Below are 19,151 nucleotides of genomic sequence, written 5' to 3' on the forward strand. Positions count from 1 at the left end.
ACATACAACGTGACAGGTCCACTATTGAGGGCAAAGTAACTTTATCCAATGAGACCTGAGGAAGCTGCCCTCAGTCACTATACTTTGTTTGGGTCTGCCAGTAGAGATGTAGGACCCCTTATAGGCACATGGGGCAATCATTTGAGTCGTAGTTTCCGAATTCATCATCTAGGGATCTCTGAAGAATAGCGAGGAATGGAGGCTCCTATACTGTTCCTCACACTAAGGGACTCTAGGCTAACCCTAACCTCAGGGTTACCCTTAATGGTGGTAATGCCTGAGTCCCGTGCCTGGATACTCTCTTGACCAGAACTAATCTGTCCCCCCCACTTCCCAGGGAAGGAAGGGGCATGAATGTGATGGCAACACAAATTTAGACAGACGGGGGAAAAAAAACAAAATTCAGACACACTGCAAACTCACAGGATAAAACAGTAAGAAGCAAAGGAGAAAAGTAAGAGACGTAAGGCAGCAACAAAAGTACAACAAGGGTTAACACCACAACCGTTCACAGCAAAAAAAACACTACAACCACCAGTAAGTCTGGATCAAAACCACCTCTCCAGACCAGTATAGATAAACTATAGCTGGCATTAATGGAAGTGTCCAGCCAGCATATATAATGGTGGAGATGCCTTGGTCCGGGGCCTGAATAGTGTCCCGACCGGAACTAATCTGTCCCCCCCACTTCCTAGGGAAGGAAGGGACATGGATGTGATAGCAACACAGATTTAGACAGACAGGGAAAAAAACTAAATTCAGACACACTGTAAACTCACAGGATAAAACAGTTAGAAGTAAAGGAGAAAAGTAAGAGACGTAAGGCAGCAACAAAAGCACAACAAGGGTTAACACCACAACCTCTCAGAGCAGTAACGCACTACTGGAACAAAACCACCTCTCCAGACCAGTATAGATAAACTATAGCTGGCATTAATAGAAGTGTCTAGTCAGCATATATAATGGTGGAGATGCCTGAGTCCCGTGGCTGGATAGTTATCTTTCTAACAAGAACTAATCCGTCCCCCCACTTCCCAGGGAAGGAAGGGGCATGGATGTGATGGCAACACAGATTTAGACAGACAGGGAAAAAAACCAAAACTCAGACTCACTGCAAACTCACAGGATAAAATAGTAAGAAATAAAGGAGAAAAGCAAGAGACGTAAGGCAGCAACAAAAGCACAACAAGGGTTAACACCACAACCGCTCACAGCAATAAAACACTACAACCACCAGTAAGTCTGGATCAAAAACAGCTCTCCAGACCAATATAGATAAACTATAGCTGACATTAATGGAAGTGTCCAGCCAGCATATATAATGGTGGAGATGCCGGAGTCCCGTGCCTGGTAGTTTCTTGACCAGAACTAATCTGTCCCCCCCTCGTCCCAGGGAAGGAAGGGGCAGGATTGTGATGGCAACACAGATTTAGACAGACAGGAAAAAAACAAAACTCAGACTAACTGCAAACTCACAGGAGAAAAGCAAGAGAAGTAAGGCAGCAACAAAAGCACAACAATGGTTAACACCACAACCGCTCGCAGCAATAATGAACTACTGGAACAAAACCACCTCTCCAGACCTGTATAGATAATCTATAGCTGCCATTAATAGAAGTGTCCAGCCAGCAGATATAGGAGGGGAGCAAATGTAACTGGCTCTCCCACAGCATGTGATCAAAGGAGACTAGCAAGCAGACCAGCAGAGATTAACTCTTTCTAGCCTGCTTATGAACTACAAGTCTGTGGGTTGTTGCCTGAATCTCTCTGCGCTGATCACAGACATAGGAGTGCAAGAATCTGTAGTCTTCACAGATCCTCCTTGTGACACGTCCTCTTTCACCACTGAATATTAGGAACTGTTCAGTTATTTCTGACCACAGAACCTTTTTAATGATCTCACCCGTCTCGAATGTTACGGGAATCTCCGAGGGATTACTGTACTTAGCGGCCTTGTTATGGTGGGGCGTCAGCTGACATGATTTAGGGTGTGTGACTCTGGGGACAGTGCGGACAACACAATGGCAGCTTCTGTTATAGCCTCTGGGGAGAAGGCGATTAGCACAGCAGGTGTTCAGTGACGTGCGCGTGTTTCACCGGGGTGAATGTCTTTGTGTTGTGATGTCTGGTGTTTCGTCGCAGGTCATAACCAGGCGGCTTCACCGTCTGCTCGCTGCGGAGTGGGGGACAGACGCTAACAAAGAGACACTTTACATACGTCCGTCAAAGCTCGGTGCTGATTGGTTTCCATGAGTTACTGCAAATATGTACTTTATGGGTAAATAACCCTGAAGGTATAGCCGGGCTGAAGGGATTACGGAGACAGTATTACTACCACTAGGAGGTTTGCACAAAACTCACTGATTATGACAATAACCACTTCTGGGATCACATGTTGTTGGACGCCAATCACACTGGCTTCCTTACTATTTAAGGTGGTGGAATCTGTCTTCCCATGCCAACTATAGTTTATTGATGTGTTGGTCTGTGTGCTGTTGTGCCCCAGTCCTGTTGGTGATTGTGGTGGTGTTCTCCTCTCATCACCATGACGGTGGCAGCAGACGCTGTTCACATTACAAATCCTGACACGTTACCCTATGGTTTCTCTGGGGTGTCTAGTAAAACTAGGACCACTGGGGTAGTTAAGGCGGATGGCACGGCCAGGGTGAACGGGCAAGGTCACTAGTAAAGCTGGGACCACCGGGTTACAGACGGGACCAGGAGACAAGCAAGGACATTGTACACTGTAATGGTAAGCACAGTGGACAAGAGGACCTGACAATGGCTAGGGAACAAACCACTAACTAATAGTGTTGATCAGGCACCTCCCCCTTTGGAAGAGTGCCTTAATTATCCAGTGCCTCTCAGTGATAGGCTGAGAGGCACTTCCAGGTAATGGCACGCTGGCCCTGTAAGAGAAGGGCAGCGGTGCATGCGCACTCCCTAGGAGCTCTCAGAGAGGACTTGTGCGGCGCGCACTGGCCCCAGTAAGGAGAAGCAGTGAACGCCCATGTGGTGATCAATGGAAAGTTGGGTAGTGTGGTGTGGTGAGTGAGCGTAGACGTCCCTGTGGTGAGGGGAGCGAGGGATGCAGGGATACCAGCACTACAGGCTCATTCATGATCAGGCTAGCAAGTGTTAACCTCTGCTAACCTGCTAGTTACTACTGGGATCACATCTTGTTGGAAGCCTATCACACTGGCTCCCTTCCTATTTAAGATGGTGGCATCTGACCTCCCATGCCAACTATAGTTTATTGCTGTGTTGGTCTTTGTGCTGTTGTGTCCCAGTCCTGCTGGTGATTGTTGTGGAGTTCTCCCCTCATCTTGTTTCTCCCTGCTCTTATTTTCCTCCTTACCTCTTATTGTTTTATACCTCTATGTGTCTGTGCCGAGAGATAGAGTTTTGGGTTTCCCCTGTTTGTCTATCTCTGTTGGCTTTATCACTCCTGCCCCGCCCCTCCCCAGGGGTTGGGAGTATAAGATCAGGGCTGGTCAGGAGCAGTGCCAAGAAGGCGGCTCAGACATCCTCACCTTCAGAGGTAAATCTAAGATCAGGGATAGCTAGGGTTCCCCTAGCCTGAGAGCCAGTCTAGGAACCCCTGTCCCCTGCTTTCTCCCCAATCTCTGTTGGCATTCTCACTCTTGCCCCGGCCCGCCCCTAGAGGTATAATGTGATGCCCTGGCGCCGCCAGGTGGTCACACACCAATTAAGCCCCCACACAACACCTTCCCTCACAGGGTTACACCTTGCCAACCAAACCCTAGTCACCCCCCAGGGTAGGAAAGGCACACCAGTGGGCGGGACCAGGCGGATGGAGAACGCCCACCTAGGGTTCTAGAGCACCCGGGGCGGGAAAAGGAGTAGTGGAGTTCAGTACAGTTCTAGTTCAAGTTGAAGTTGTAGCTGAAGCTGAATGTTCAGTAGAAGTGGAGAGAGGAGAAAGTGCAAATGAAGTCAGAGAGGAAAGGCGTCGGGGTTGGAGCCCCAGCGTACTGGCTAGGTGGCAGACAGTGGTCCGTGTCTGTCAGGAGATGGGAAGACGGCTGCCGGAGATCCGAGGTGGACCGGGACAGGGTAGGAGCCCGCCGGTACCGACACCGGAGAACCGACCCGGAAACCGTGCACAGAGGGGGTACTTGGACCCTGAAGCCAGGACCAGAAACAACGGCCTCGCTAATTAACCAATTGAGGGCAGGATTATAGGTCCAGTCCCAACCAAAGTCCCAAAAAAGGCAGACAACAGCCCACCGCGGGGGATAGGGCATCTGCCAGGGCCCGGTAGATCCCAAGGGACAGTGTCTGCGGGCACCGCTCCCAACAAAAGTACCGGGAGCGGACTCCCGTGTTCCATACCGGGAAGTCCACGGAAACAAAAGTAGTGCAGAGGAAAGTGACACAGACCATCACCCCGGGTGAAGGACCAGAATACACCTGGCCACGGTGGCCGGCCACAGCACCTTGGTTTACCGCTGGACTTGTGTGATTCATTTGACTGTGAGTAAACTAACATCCCCCGGTCTGACCGGGCGCGACGGCCCCTGCAAGCCACCATCCCCAGCACAGAGGCACTGGGCCCGGGGCATCCATCCGTACCCACGGAGGGGTTAATATCCAGCTGCTATCCTATCGCCCCCGGGTGCTCTCCAACAGCAGCAGTGGTGCCACACCTCACCACACACCGTGGGTGGCGTCACGAAGTACCTACGGCAATCCCTGTACATAAACGTCCCCTTTCTATTCGGAGTGTCCGCGCGACCCCAGGGTCCGGAAAATCTCGAGCCACACTGCGGATCCGGATCCGAGCAGCCCGACTGCTGACGACATGGGGGTGGCACAATAAGATCAAGGCTGGTCAGGAGCAGGGCCAGGAAGGCGGCTCAGACATCCTCACCTTCAGAGGTAACTTCAGATCAGGGATAGCTGGGAGGGCTGGGGAAGAGGTGATAAAGCCAACAGAGATTGAGGAGAAAGCAGGGGACAGGGTCTCCTAGACTGGCTCTCAGGCTAGGAGATGCTAGCCCTAGCCTGAGTAACCAGTCTAGGAGACCCTGTCCCCTGCTTTCTCCCCAATCTCTGTTGGTTTTATCACTCCTGCCCGACCCTCCATAGGAGTTCAGGGTATAAGATTGGGACTAGTCAGGAGCAGGGCCAGGAATGCAGCTCAGACATCCTCACCTTCAGAGGTAACGCTGAGATCAGGGATAGCTAGCATTCCCTAGCCTGAGAGCCAGTCTAGGAACCCCTGTCCCCTGCTTTCTCCTCAATCTCTGTTGGCTTTATCACCACTTCCCCAGCCCTCCCCTGGAGGTATAAGATCAGGGCTGGTCAGGAACAGGGCCAGGAAGGCGGCTCAGACATCCTCACCTTCAGAGGTTACGCTGAGATCAGGGATAGTTAGCGTCCCCTAGCCTGAGGGACAGTCTAGGAGCCCTGTCCTCTGCTTTCTCCCAAACTCCGTGACCATTACAGGCCAATGGGGGTAACACACTTCTTTTATTGTTGATTGGGCGGCACGGTGGCTCAGTGGTTAGCACTGCAGTCTTGCAGTGCTGGGGTCCTGGGTTCGAATCTCACCAAGGACAACCTCTGCAAGGAGTTTGTATGTTCTCCCCGTGTTTGCGTGGGTTTCCTCCGGGTTCTCCGGTTTCCTCCCACACTCCAAAAACATACTAATAGGGAATTTAGATTGTGAGCCCCAATGGGGACAGCGTTCCTAATGTATGTGAAGCGCTGCGGAATATGTAAGCGCTATATAAAAATAAAGATTTATTTATTTTATTTATTGGTTGCTATTAGTAGTAGTATATAATGCAAAAAACTGCAGAAACTGGATTGTATTGGAAATTTCGAGAAGATGGGGGGTTTATTCTGTTCGGGACCACCATCTATCAGCGCAGAGAACGGTTACAAGAGTGTCTCCCGTCCCGGAGGACCTGTCCTGTCCTGCATTACCCACACAAACCGTGATTCTAAATAGGAATGTGTAGTACTTCATTTCTCCTGTGGTGGTGCTGCAGGGAAACCACAGGAGACAGACACATTTAGCAAAAACATCTCCCAACAGAGTATCCCAAATGATGTTTTTTTTTAATAAAGGTAGTCACGTGACACCATCCAACTGTAGTGTAGTGTTATGTAGTGTCATAAGGAAATGCTCATCTATAACGCTATGTGTCATTAGTGTCTTTAATTTATTAGATCATTTATATATGATTGTGACTTTTATTTTTGGACAGAAATGCCACAACACGTCCCGGAGAGCATCTCATCTGGCTGCTATGTTATCCCCCATAGTCACCCACAGAGCGGGCTCCAGAACACCTCAAACCCAGCTGATGTCACCCACAGGTAATCCATACGTTTTATTATCTAGGAGAGGAAAGTGGATGTAGACACCAACAAACATATCTATACCATAGACAAAAAGCCTGGAAAACAATACACCTATTGTTCTATGTCAACACAGACAAGATTACAATGGAAGGTAACACATATATACATTAGATAACACAGCCTCCATCATTCACAATAGGTGATGTCACAGCTCACCTCCTCCTCCTCCTGTACAATGACTGATAACACATCTATATACATTAGATAACACAGCCTCCATCATTCACAATAGGTGATGTCACAGCTCACCTCCTCCTCCTGTACAATGACTGATAACACATCTATATACATTAGATAACACAGCCTCCATTATTCACAATAGGTGATGTCACAGCTCACCTCCTCCTCCTCCTGTACAATGACTGATAACACCTCTATATACAGTAGATAGCACAGGATCCACCATTCACAATAGGTGATGTCACAGCTCACCTCCTCCTCCTCCTGTACAATGACTGATAACACCTCTATATACAGTAGATAGCACAGGATCCACCATTCACAATAGGTGATGTCACAGCTCACCTCCTCCTCCTCCTGTACAATGACTGATAACACCTCTATATACAGTAGATAACACAGGATCCACCATTCATTATAGATGATGTCAATTTGGTTTTATGTCATGATGTCAAGTGTCAGAGGCGCCCAGGCATAGGGGTGAAGGCTGGCAGCCATGGGAGGTGCGGACTGGACACCAGACCAGGGACCCTTCTTCTATATGTCAGTAACCGGGGTCCGGGACCCTACTTCTATATGTCAGTAACCAGGGGCCGGGACCCTTCTATATGTCAGTAACCAGGGGCCGGGACCTTTCTATATGTCAGTAACCAGGGGCCGGGACCTTTCTTCTATATGTCAGTAACCAGGGGCCGGGACCCTTCTTCTATATGTCAGTAACCAGGGGCCGGGACCCTTCTATATGTCAGTAACCGGGGTCCGGGACCCTACTTCTATATGTCAGTAACCAGGGGCCGAGACCCTTCTATATGTCAGTAACCAGGGGACGGGACCCTTCTTCTATATGTCAGTAACCAGGGGCCGGGACCCTTCTATATGTCAGTAACCAGGGGCGGGGACCCTTCTATATGTCAGTAACCAGGGGCCGGGACCCTTCTTCTATATGTCAGTAACCGGGGTCTGGGACCCTACTTCTATATGTCAGTAACCAGGGGCCGAGACCCTTCTATATGTCAGTAACCAGGGTCCGAGACCCTTCTATATGTCAGTAACCAGGGGCCGGGACCCTTCTATATGTCAGTAACCAGGGGCTGGGACCCTTCTTCTATATGTCAGTAACCAGGGGCCGGGACCCTTCTATATGTCAGTAACCAGGGGCCGGGACCCTTCTTCTATATGTCAGTAACCAGGGGCCGGGACCCTTCTTCTATATGTCAGTAATCAGGGGCCGAGACCCTTCTATATGTCAGTAACCAGGGGCCGGGACCCTTCTTCTATATGTCAGTAACCAGGGGCCGGGACCCTTCTTCTATATGTCAGTAATCAGGGGCCGGGACCCTTCTATATGTCAGTAACCAGGGTTCGCTTTTTTCTCGTCAGCTCTGCTGCGCAGATTGGACAGAGGTTGGCCGCAATCGGGGACGAATTTAACAGAAGTTACGGGAAAGGATTCGAGAACAAGATGGCGCATGTCCTCCGCCAGTCCATGTACGTGACTATCTCTCCGCTGTTTGCTTTTATGATATACTGTTTGCTTTAGGAAAAGATTTTGTTTAATGATTCAGTTCAGAGTCCATTGTAAAAGGTCAATTGATGGATTACACCGAATAACACTCGCCGCTAATTATATCATTTATATTTTATGAGAACTCCCCGGAGCCCACGGGTCCAATGAGTCACAATGGGCCCTTTTTATTGCCTGATATTTTATATTTAAAGGGCCAGCGCACTCTTTTTTTCATCCCGCTCATAAAACGCTGCCGATTGAATCACAAAAGTGGGGGTCTGGTCCGTAATCAGATTTTGCCTTTAAGGGTCGTGCACTTTAAAGGTTCTCCTGCTCATCAAACCCCCCAAAATCTTGTGCAGTGACACCACAGAGGACAATGAGGCATTACATGGATGGGTCGGGTCCTCCATACAGGGTGACTTCCTCTGTAGCCCCTCTCTGCTCTCACTAAAACAGGGTCTCCCCTCTATTAAAATGGTTGTCTGGATAAAAAAACAAAAATCATGGTTGCCTTCTTTCACAAACAGCGCCACCCCTGATTATGGCTTGTGTTTGGTATGGCAACTTGACCCCATTGAAGTAACACCCATCCCGGAGACTTGAACCAACAACCTTCAAACATTTGAGCTTCAGCTGGATATGTGTCTGGGGTTGCACATCCAGCTGAAATGCATCGCGGTGCAGAGACCCATCGGGTTCCTGCACTGCGATACACACTGCTGGCCAAACAGAAGCCGTCAGCTTTCATCTGTGTCCCAGTGACTGAGGGCGGCGCATGGCAATGACATCATGTGTTGCATTAGCACCAACACCGATGAAAGCTGCCGGCCACTATGCGCTGGCTACACAGAAGGACGCTGTCAGACGTGGGAGCCAGGGACGGTGAATACAATGTTGTTGTTGTTTTTTGCATTAGACAGAACGGAGACATATTTACCAGGATGGGGACATATATACCAGGATGGGGACAGTAGATACCAGGAGGGAGACAGTAGATACCAGGAGGGGCTCAGTATTGGGACATATATACCAGGATGGTGACATATATACTGGGATGCTGACATATATACCAGGATGGTGATATGTGTACCAGAAGGGGGACAAGTGTACCAAGATGGGGGACATTTTTACCAGGATTGGGCTATATATACACCAGGATGTGGGCTAGAATGGGGGACATATATACTAGGGTAGGGGACATATATACCAGGATGGGGAGATATAAATCCGGATGGAGGGACATATATACCAGGATGGAGACATATATACCAGGATAGGGGAGATATAAATCCGGATGGAGGGACATATATTCCAGGATGGAGACATATATACCAGGATAGGGGAGATATAAATCCGGATGGAGGGACATATATACCAGGATGGAGACATATATACCAGGATGGAGACATATATACCAGGATAGGGGACATATATAGCAGGATAGAGGGACATACTTACCAGGATAGGGGCATATATACCAGGATGGGGACATATATACCAGGATAGGGGCATATATACCAGTATAGGGGCATATATACCAGGATGGGGACATATATGCCAGGAGGGGACATACAGTATATATCAGGATGGACAGACATATAAACCAGGATGGAGGACATACTTACCAATATGGGGGGCTTATATACCAGGATGGAGACATATATACCAGGATGGAGACATATATACCAGGATGGAGGACATACTTACCAATATGGGGGGCTTATATACCAGGATGGAGACATATATACCAGGATGGAGACATATATACCAGGATGGAGACATATATACCAGGATGGAGGACATACTTACCAATATGGGGGGCTTATATACCAGGATGGAGACATATATACCAGGATGGAGGACATACTTACCAATATGGGGGGCTTATATACCAGGATGGAGACATATATACCAGGATGGAGACATATATACCAGGATGGAGGACATACTTACCAATATGGGGGGCTTATATACCAGGATGGAGACATATATACCAGGATGGAGACATATATACCAGGATGGAGACATATATACCAGGATGGAGACATATATACCAGGATGGAGGACATACTTACCAATATGGGGGGCTTATATACCAGGATGGAGACATATATAGCAGGATAGGAGACATATATAGCAGGATATGGGACATATATAGCAGGATGGAGGTCGTACGTACCAGGAAGGAGCCCAGGATGGGGGACATTACTACATAATGGGGGGGGAACGTCTATGTCTTGATAGGATTTAGACTGCTAAATGTATATATATATCTGACCAACATAAGGGGGGGCCCAGGTCCAAATTTTGCACAAGGGCCCATTGAACTCTAGTTACGCCACTGACTACACACAGCCCATAGTCAGGAGTGGTGCTGTTTCTGGAAGAAGGCAGACATATTTTTCTAGGTTTGGACCCCTCTAAGTTCAGTTCTGGAGATTTATAAGACCTCCCTTGATTAGCCCTCCTAGAAATCACACACTTATAGTCAGAGGTTGAAAGATATGGCCCGTAGTCTCAGGTATGGGAAGGATCTGGATTCTCACACCCTCCATTATATGTATCCCCCCTGTAAATGGCTACAGGGGTTACTGTCTCTTTAAAAATGCCTCATGAGCATAAAACAGAGGAGACGCTGATAACCCTGTTTATTCAGCGCGCTTTGCTCTATTTGCTCTTGTGGTCGGTAAAGTTTCTGTGGTCAAATATTTGCTGTAGAAAAACTGATTTACATAACCCGCATTTCAACTCGGGTACAGTAACTACACCCAGAGAGTCGGGCCGATCTACCAAAATATATTTTTTTACTAAAATTAGGGTCACCGTTTTTAAAATGCTGGAAATCTGTCCCCAAAAACATGTATTGAGATAACTTAAAGGGGTATTCCTATCTCCAATATCCTATCCCAATATATATTAGGTGTAATAATAATAATAATAATATTAGCAAATCCCTCCAATTAGAAATGTAGTATAGATCTCCTGATGTAGCCATGTCTCTTACCTCATGGGCAGGGCATTGCAGGACCTTAGGTATCCATGGTTACAACGATGAGCAACTAGCTAACTGTCCAAGATGCTGTCCCAATATGTAGTAGGTGTAATAATAATATTTGCAAATTACCTCATGTGCAGGGCATTGCAGGACCTTAGGTATGCATGGTTACAACCATAAGCAACTAGCTAACTGTCCAAGATGCTATCCCAATATGTAGTAGGTGTAATAATATTATTTGCAAATACCTCCAATTAGAAATGTAGTATAGTTCTCCTGATGTAGCCATGTCTCTTACCTCATGTGCAGGGCATTGCAGGACCTTAGGTATCCATGGTTACCACCATGAGCAACTAGCTAACTGTCCAAGATCCTATCCCAATATGTAGTAGGTGTAATAATAATATTTGCAAATTACCTCATGTGCAGGGCATTGCAGGACCTTAGGTATGCATGGTTACAACCATAAGCAACTAGCTAACTGTCCAAGATGCTATCCCAATATGTAGTAGGTGTAATAATATTATTTGCAAATACCTCCAATTAGAAATGTAGTATAGTTCTCCTGATGTAGCCATGTCTCTCACCTCATGTGCAGGGCATTGCAGGACCTTAGGTATCCATGGTTACCACCATGAGCAACTAGCTAACTGTCCAAGATCCTATCCCAATATGTAGTAGGTGTAATAATAATATTTGCAAATACCTCCAATTAGAAATGTAGTATAGTTCTCCTGATGTAGCCATGTCTCTTACCTCATGTGCAGGGCATTGCAGGACCTTAGGTATCCATGGTTACCACCATGAGCAACTAGCTAACTGTCCAAGATCCTATCCCAATATGTAGTAGGTGTAATAATAATATTTGCAAATACCTCCAATTATAAATGTAGTATAGTTCTCCTGATGTAGCCATGTCTCTTACCTCATGTGCAGGGCATTGCAGGACCTTAGGTATCCATGGTTACAACCATGAGCAACTAGCTAACTGTCCAACATCCTATCCCAATATGTAGCAGATGTAATAATAATAATAATAATAATAATATTAGCAAATACCTCCAATTAGATATGTAGTATAGCTCTCCTGATTAGCTATGTCTCTTACCTCATGTGCAGGGTATTGCTGCTTATGCATCCATGGTTACCACCACTAACAACTATGTAACTGTCACTGTATGAGTAGTTGTAATCATGGAAACCTAAGCTGCAATGCCCTGCACATGAGGTGAGAGACATGGCTAATCAGGAGATCTATACTACATTTCTAATTGGAGGTATTTGCTAATATTATTATTACCCCTACTACATATTGGGATAGGATCTTGCACTGTTAACTTGTTGCTCATTGTTGTAACCATGCATTCCTAAGGTTCTGCAATGCCCTGCACAGGAAGAAGTGATCCTCAATGCTTCTTATTCCCCACCACTCCCGTTTGCCGCTTTTAGGGTCCCTGCTAGTCTCAACTTCCTTGTCCTGTCTCTACACAGTGGCTTCTCAACCAATCACTGGCTCAGTCAGGTGACCACTGTGGCCAGTGATTGGCTGAGCAAGAAAGAACCAGGAAATAGAGACCAGCTGGGACCTTTTAAAGGGAAGGTATCGTCAAAAAAAATAATAACTGAAAAAATGTAAAGTAATAATGTTTAAGTGTTTTGTTTAAATATTATTATTATTTTTTTTTTTTTAACTGTGCAAAATATAAAAAAAAAATTAAAAAGTTTGATATTTTCCACTGTTAAACACTAGGGGGAGCAGCTTCTAAAATCCTACAGAAATTCCACTGTATAAAAAGCTCAGATTACAGCCTGCCGTAAAGTGGGCGGAGTCTGCTCTCCTGTGTGTGGTGGCACGCCTCCCCCCTCCTAATCTGAGTGTTTACAACAGATAACAGAGACTGACATGTAGGGACACAATGCACAGCCATTTTCCTGGTGACCAGAAATGTCTAAAGTGTCAGCAGGAGTATCACACAGGATAGGATTAGATACACGGCTCAGCAGACAGTATCACACAGGACAGGATTAGATACACAGCTCAGCAGACAGTATCACCCAGGACAGGATTAGATATACGGCTCAGCAGACAATATCACCCAGGACAGGATTAGATACACGGCTCAGCAGACAGTATCACCCAGGACAGGATTAGATACACGGCTCAGCAGACAGTATCACACAGGATAGGATTAGATACACGGCTCAGCAGACAGTAACACACAGGATAGGATTAGATACACGGCTCAGCAGACAGTATCACACAGGAGAGGATTAGATACACGGCTCAGCAGACAGTATCACACAGGAGAGGATTAGATACACAGCTCAGCAGACAGTATCACACAGGAGAGGATTAGATACACAGCCCTGCAGACAGTATCACACAGGAGAGGATTAGATACACAGCTCAGCAGACAGTATCACACAGGATAGGATGAGATACACAGCTCAGCAGACAGTATCACACAGGATAGGATTAGATACACAGCTCAGCAGACAGTATCACACAGGAGAGAATTAGATACACAGCTCAGCAGACAGTATCACACAGGAGAGGATTAGATACACAGCTCAGCAGACATTATCACACAGGAGAGAATTAGATACACGGCTCAGCAGACAGTATCACACAGGAGAGGATAAGATACACGGCTCAGCAGACAGTATCACACAACATAGGATTAGATACACAGCCCTGCAGACAGTATTAAACAATAGGATTAGATACACAGCTCAGCAGACAGTATCACACAGGAGAGGATTAGATACACAGCTTTGCAGACATCACACAGGATAGGATTAGATACACAGCCCTGCAGACAGTATCACACAGCAGAGGATTAGATACACAGCTCAGCAGACAGTATCACACAGGAGAGGATTAGATACACAGCTCAGGAGACAGTATCACACAGGAGAGGATTAGATACACGGCTCAGCAGACAGTATCACACAGCAGAGGATTAGATACACAGCTTTGCAGACATCACACAGGATAGGATTAGATACATAGCTCAGCAGACAGTATCACACAGGAGAGGATTAGATACACGGCTCAGCAGACAGTATCACACAGGATAGGATTAGATACATAACCCTGCAGACAGTATCACCGGTACACACACAGGTACTCACATGCAGTGGGGTGCGCGCACACACACACACACACAATCACCCCTGATGGGGACCTTGTGCTATACACACACACACCCAGAGCGGGGACTTGGGAGAACGGAGGGAGGGGGTGTCATCGGAGACAGTAACGAGGAGAGGGGAGGGGCGGCGGCCCGTACTCACACATCCCGGCAGGTGACAGGGGTAAAATGGAGCAAACAGCACACGCTGTGAGCTCCACAATAATGGCGCTGAACTCCTCCCTCTGTTGTGTTCTGGACAGCCCAGGGGGCGCGCCCAGGTCACAGCAGACGCCCACTGTAACGTATGGCATGGGGTCGGAGCCCGACTATCAGAGTCTATGCACAGGGGCTGCCATAAAGGAAGGAGTTACTGTCGTTACACACACGGCAAATCCAGCATGGCAGCCCCAAGTGCCTCCAGTAAAATAAGAATTACATAAAAACTAAATAAGCTGCGATTTTCATTTTGTATTAGAAATACTTGATTTCATAATCACTATTTTTAATACAAAAATAAAAAAACACGATACCTTCCCTTTAAGCATTGGAACTGGGCAGCAGAGATCAGGGAGGCACACATAATATTTTTTTATCAAGTTACTTTGAATTCAATGCAAAATATTTTTTTTTACACAATTGTACTCCAGTGTAACGGCCTGATGTGATCTCACAGGGATCTAGGACCAGAAAGTCACAGCACATTGTGGATCGCAGATGGTCTTTAGCGCCGACTCATCATTTACCTTGAGTTGGAGCCTATTTAATTCCATCCAGCACAAAAGGGGTTAAGGTTCCTTTCTATCCTGCAGTGATCTAACAGGTAGATGTAACCTCAGCTGCAGCCAATCACATCTGCTATAAATATCCGCTCCTCACTCCTCCCTATGTCGGCTATAGCTCATACTTATGTTATCCACTTGGAAGAAGCCAGTCTCTAGAGAAAGCTGAGGTGTCACTTCAGTTGCAGCTGACAAGTTTTTTATTAGTTGTGCCTTTCTCCCCTATCTCATGTTGTTTTATTTTAGTGGTGAGACCAGTGTCTTGCTGGCCCTTACTAGTAACGGTGAGTATAGAGTCAGCGAGGGCCTAGGCATGTGATCGGCTAAGGGGTGAAGGACCCGTATAGGGACATTAGGGAGTATAGCGAAGACTAACAGTGACCTGACCGGTAGTCGTAATCTCAGCTGCAGCCATTCCATTCTGCTTCAAATATCCACTTCTCACCCCTTCCAATGTCAGCTATAGCTCATACCTATGCTGTCCATTTGGAAGGAGCCAGTCTCTGGAGAAAGCTGAGGTGTTTTTATTTGTTGTGCCTTTCTCCCCTATCTCATGTTGCCTTATTATGGTAGTGAGACTAGCGTCTTGCTGGCCCTCACTAGCCAGGGTGAGTTTAGAGTCAGTGAGGGCCTAGGCATTTCTATTCTGCAGTGATCTAACAGGTAGTCGTAATCTCAGCTGCAGCCACTCCCTTCTGCTTTAAATATCCACTTCTCACTCCTTCCTATGTCGGCTATAGTTCATACCTATGCTGTTCAGCTGGAAGGAGCCAGTCTTTGGAGAAAGCTGAGGTGTTTTTTTTTTGTTGTGCCTTTCTCCCCTATCTCATGTTGCCTTATTATGTTAGTGAGACTAGCGTCTTGCTGGCCCTCACTAGCCAGGGTGAGTTTAGAGTCAGCGAAGGCCGAGGCACGTGATTGGTGACAGGGGAACGACCCGTATAGGGACGTTAGGGATCATCCTCAGGTTAGTGGTAGGAGGAGATCCTACCATTGTATCATGTTCTCGGTGTACCCTGTGCGTTGCGGCGCTCGTCGGTGGTTCCTTTATAACTGGCGGAACCTCAGAACATTCAGTTTCCTGTTTTTTTGCGCATATGTTAGATTCGTTTGCCCCAATTTAAAAAATCAGGCAAAAAGAACCCAAAAAACTTTTGAGCCAAATTTAACTACCCCTGTAAGTAAATTTTCAGAATTTGGTACATAAAAAAAATAAGAAAAATTAAAAAAAAAATGCAAATAATGAATCCGGCCCTAAACCTTGATTAGATTTATGGCAAAACATTCTGGGAGCGTAAAATTAAATAATCTGAAGGTTTTTTATCTTTATAGACGTGTTGTGGGTAATTGCCAAAATTTTGCCCTGAGCCTTTTGAGAAGTGTTAAAAATATCACAAGCCGTGTGGATCATGGTGTGACTCGAACCCCTGGCAGGAGGGCACTGGTAAGAATTTTTAGATTTAAAAAAAATGTGAAAAATTTTTGAAAAATTGCAAGGTCGCAACGGCCATAACTGGTGATTTTTAGACCTCAGATTGGGCATTGGTTAACTCCTTAAAGGGGTGGTCCACTATATTATATACATCCCCTTTTTAATAATGCTGTCCCCTTTTTTCAGGTTTCCACGAGGGGTCCAGTGACGGTTTACCCCAATCTCCTGCTTCTAGCTGCGCTGGTTGCAGTTTTTGGAATCATCATCAAGCTGGGACTGGATGAGTGAAATTCGGGAAGAGGCCACGGCAGGACTCTGGTCGTCACGTGCCACCCTGGCGGTGCCATTTATACACTGGAATATTTTGTATCTTTATCTATATAGTGCTGGGTCACTGAAAAATTTTTTATGATAAAATTTTAAAAATTTGGTGTTTTTTTCTTTTTGATTAATTGTGGGGTTTTACGTGTTAAGCGACTTCAATAACTGTTTTCCCGCGAGGTCTTCTCCGGCCGGATGTTTTTGTACCCGTGAGTGAAGGAATGCGGGCCATCCTCTTCTCACCCCAAATCTCCCCTCAATCTGTGAATCAAATGTTCAATAAACGATTTCATTCTGTATTTTCTTGTGTCTAAATACACTGAACTCTAAGATCTAAGACTTTTTCTACAAATTACTGAGCACTTCTCCATTGCTGAGATAATCCATCCACCTCACACGTGTAGCATATCGAGATGCCGAATAAACAGCATGATTATTGCACAGGTGCGCCTTAGTCTGGTCACCATGATTATTGCACAGGTGCGCCCTAGGCTGGCCAGCATGATTATTGCACAAGTGTGCCTTAGGCTGGCCAGCATGATTTTTGCACAGATGCGCCTTTGGCTGGCCAGCATGATTATTACACAGGTGCACCTTAGGCTGAATCAGGATTATTGCACAGGTGTACCTTAGGCTGGCTAGAATGATTATTGCACAAATGCACCTTAGGCTGGCAAGCTTGATTATTGCACAGGTGTGCCTTATGCTGGCCAGTATGATTATTGCAAAGGTGTGCCTTAAGCTGGCCAGCAGTATTGCACAGGTGCGCCTTAGGCTGACTAGAATGATTATTACACAGGTGCGCCTTGGACTGGATAGCATGATTATTGCACAGGTGTGTCTTAGGCTGGCCAGCAAGATTATTGCACAGGTGCGCCTTTAGGCTGGCCAGCATGATTATTGCACAGGTGTGCCTTAGGCTGGCCAGCATGATTATTGCAAAGGTGCACCTTAGGCTGTCCAGCAAGATTATTGCACAGGTGCGCCTTAGGCTGTCCAGCAAGATTATTGCACAGGTGCGCCTTAGGCTGGCCAGCATGATTATTGCACAGGTGTGCCTTAGGCTGGCCAGCATGATTACAGCATGATTGACTTTAATTATATTATTTGCAGGACTATGGGGGAGTGCATTATAATATATGGAGGACTATGGATGCATTATAATATATAGAGTACTATGGGGGTGCATTATAATATATAGAGTACTATGGGGGTGCATTATAATATATGGAAGACAATGGGAGGTGCATTATAATACATGGAGGACTATGGGGAGTATTATAATATATAGTGGACTATGGGGTGCATTATAATATATGGAAGACTATGGGGGTGTATTATATTATATAGAGGACTATATAGGGCATTATAATATATGGAGGGCTGGATGGTGCATGATAATATATGGAGGACTATGAGGTGCACTGTAATATGGAAGACTATGGGGGGGGTGTATTTTATGGAGGACTATGGGGGCATTATACTATTTGAAACACTATGGGGTGCATTATGCTATATGGATGACTATGGGGCTGCATTATACTATATGGAACACTATATGGGGGTGCATTCAAATTTATGGAGTATTATGGGGGTGCATTATACTATATGGAGGACTATGGGGGTGCATTATATAATATGCAGGACTATGAGGTGTGCATTATACAATTTGGAAGACTATAGGGTTGCATTATAAAATATGGAGGACTATGTGGGTATGCATTATACAATTTGGAGGCCTATGGGGGTGCCTTATATTATATGGAGGACTATAGTGTGCATTATGATGGCCGCTAACTCCCCTCTCCCCATAGAGACATCACATATACTCTACCAAACAGAGCATGCATGGATATGGGGAGGTTGAAAGAATAGATTTTTGCTGAATTCTCATATCTAAGGTGTATAGGGATCTTGAAGGTCTGCACTCCGCTCTGGTAGATGCGCGACGCTGAGGACGTCATGTTTGCACATTGACCTGGTAGGATACGTGCATTATCGGCAGGTATCGGGTACCTGGGGCTCAGATCAGGGACACGCCATGCGCATTTCAGTCCTGGAAACTCCCTTTAAGCCCCTGCAAAATAAACATAAAAACCACATGGCAGGGATCAGACGCGCGGCGCAGATTTGGAGGTCAGAATCTAAACAATAGAGGTCATCGCGGAAAACTGTTTACTACAAAACCTGCTCCGAATATACAACGATTCGGACTCTGGAAACCGCGACTTCCTCATTATCCGATACCAGGAAGCGAAATCTCCCTGTGTACAAAACACTCATCAATAGAAGGAGGCACGGTGACCTGCGGAGGCAGACAGCGCGGTGACCTGCGGAGGCGGACAGCGCGGTGACCTGCGGAGGCGGACAGCGCGGTGACCTGCGGAGGCGGACAGCGCGG

At 46.4% G+C, this 19,151-nt stretch overlaps 1 protein-coding gene across 1 annotated transcript in view; it reads right to left on the minus strand.

Annotated features, from left to right (window-relative positions):
• The window catches only part of TTLL1 (TTL family tubulin polyglutamylase complex subunit L1), a 65,980-nt gene extending 51,529 nt beyond the window's left edge, over positions 1–14,451 (minus strand). The window contains exon 1 of the mRNA XM_075344231.1: positions 14,379–14,451. The gene's annotated coding sequence lies outside the window, so the exon portion shown is untranslated. The remainder of the gene's footprint in view (positions 1–14,378) is intronic.
• Between the last annotated feature and the right edge of the window lie 4,700 nt (positions 14,452–19,151).

This window comes from Anomaloglossus baeobatrachus, chromosome 4 (assembly GCF_048569485.1).
Source record: "Anomaloglossus baeobatrachus isolate aAnoBae1 chromosome 4, aAnoBae1.hap1, whole genome shotgun sequence".
NCBI lineage: Eukaryota > Metazoa > Chordata > Amphibia > Anura > Aromobatidae > Anomaloglossus > Anomaloglossus baeobatrachus.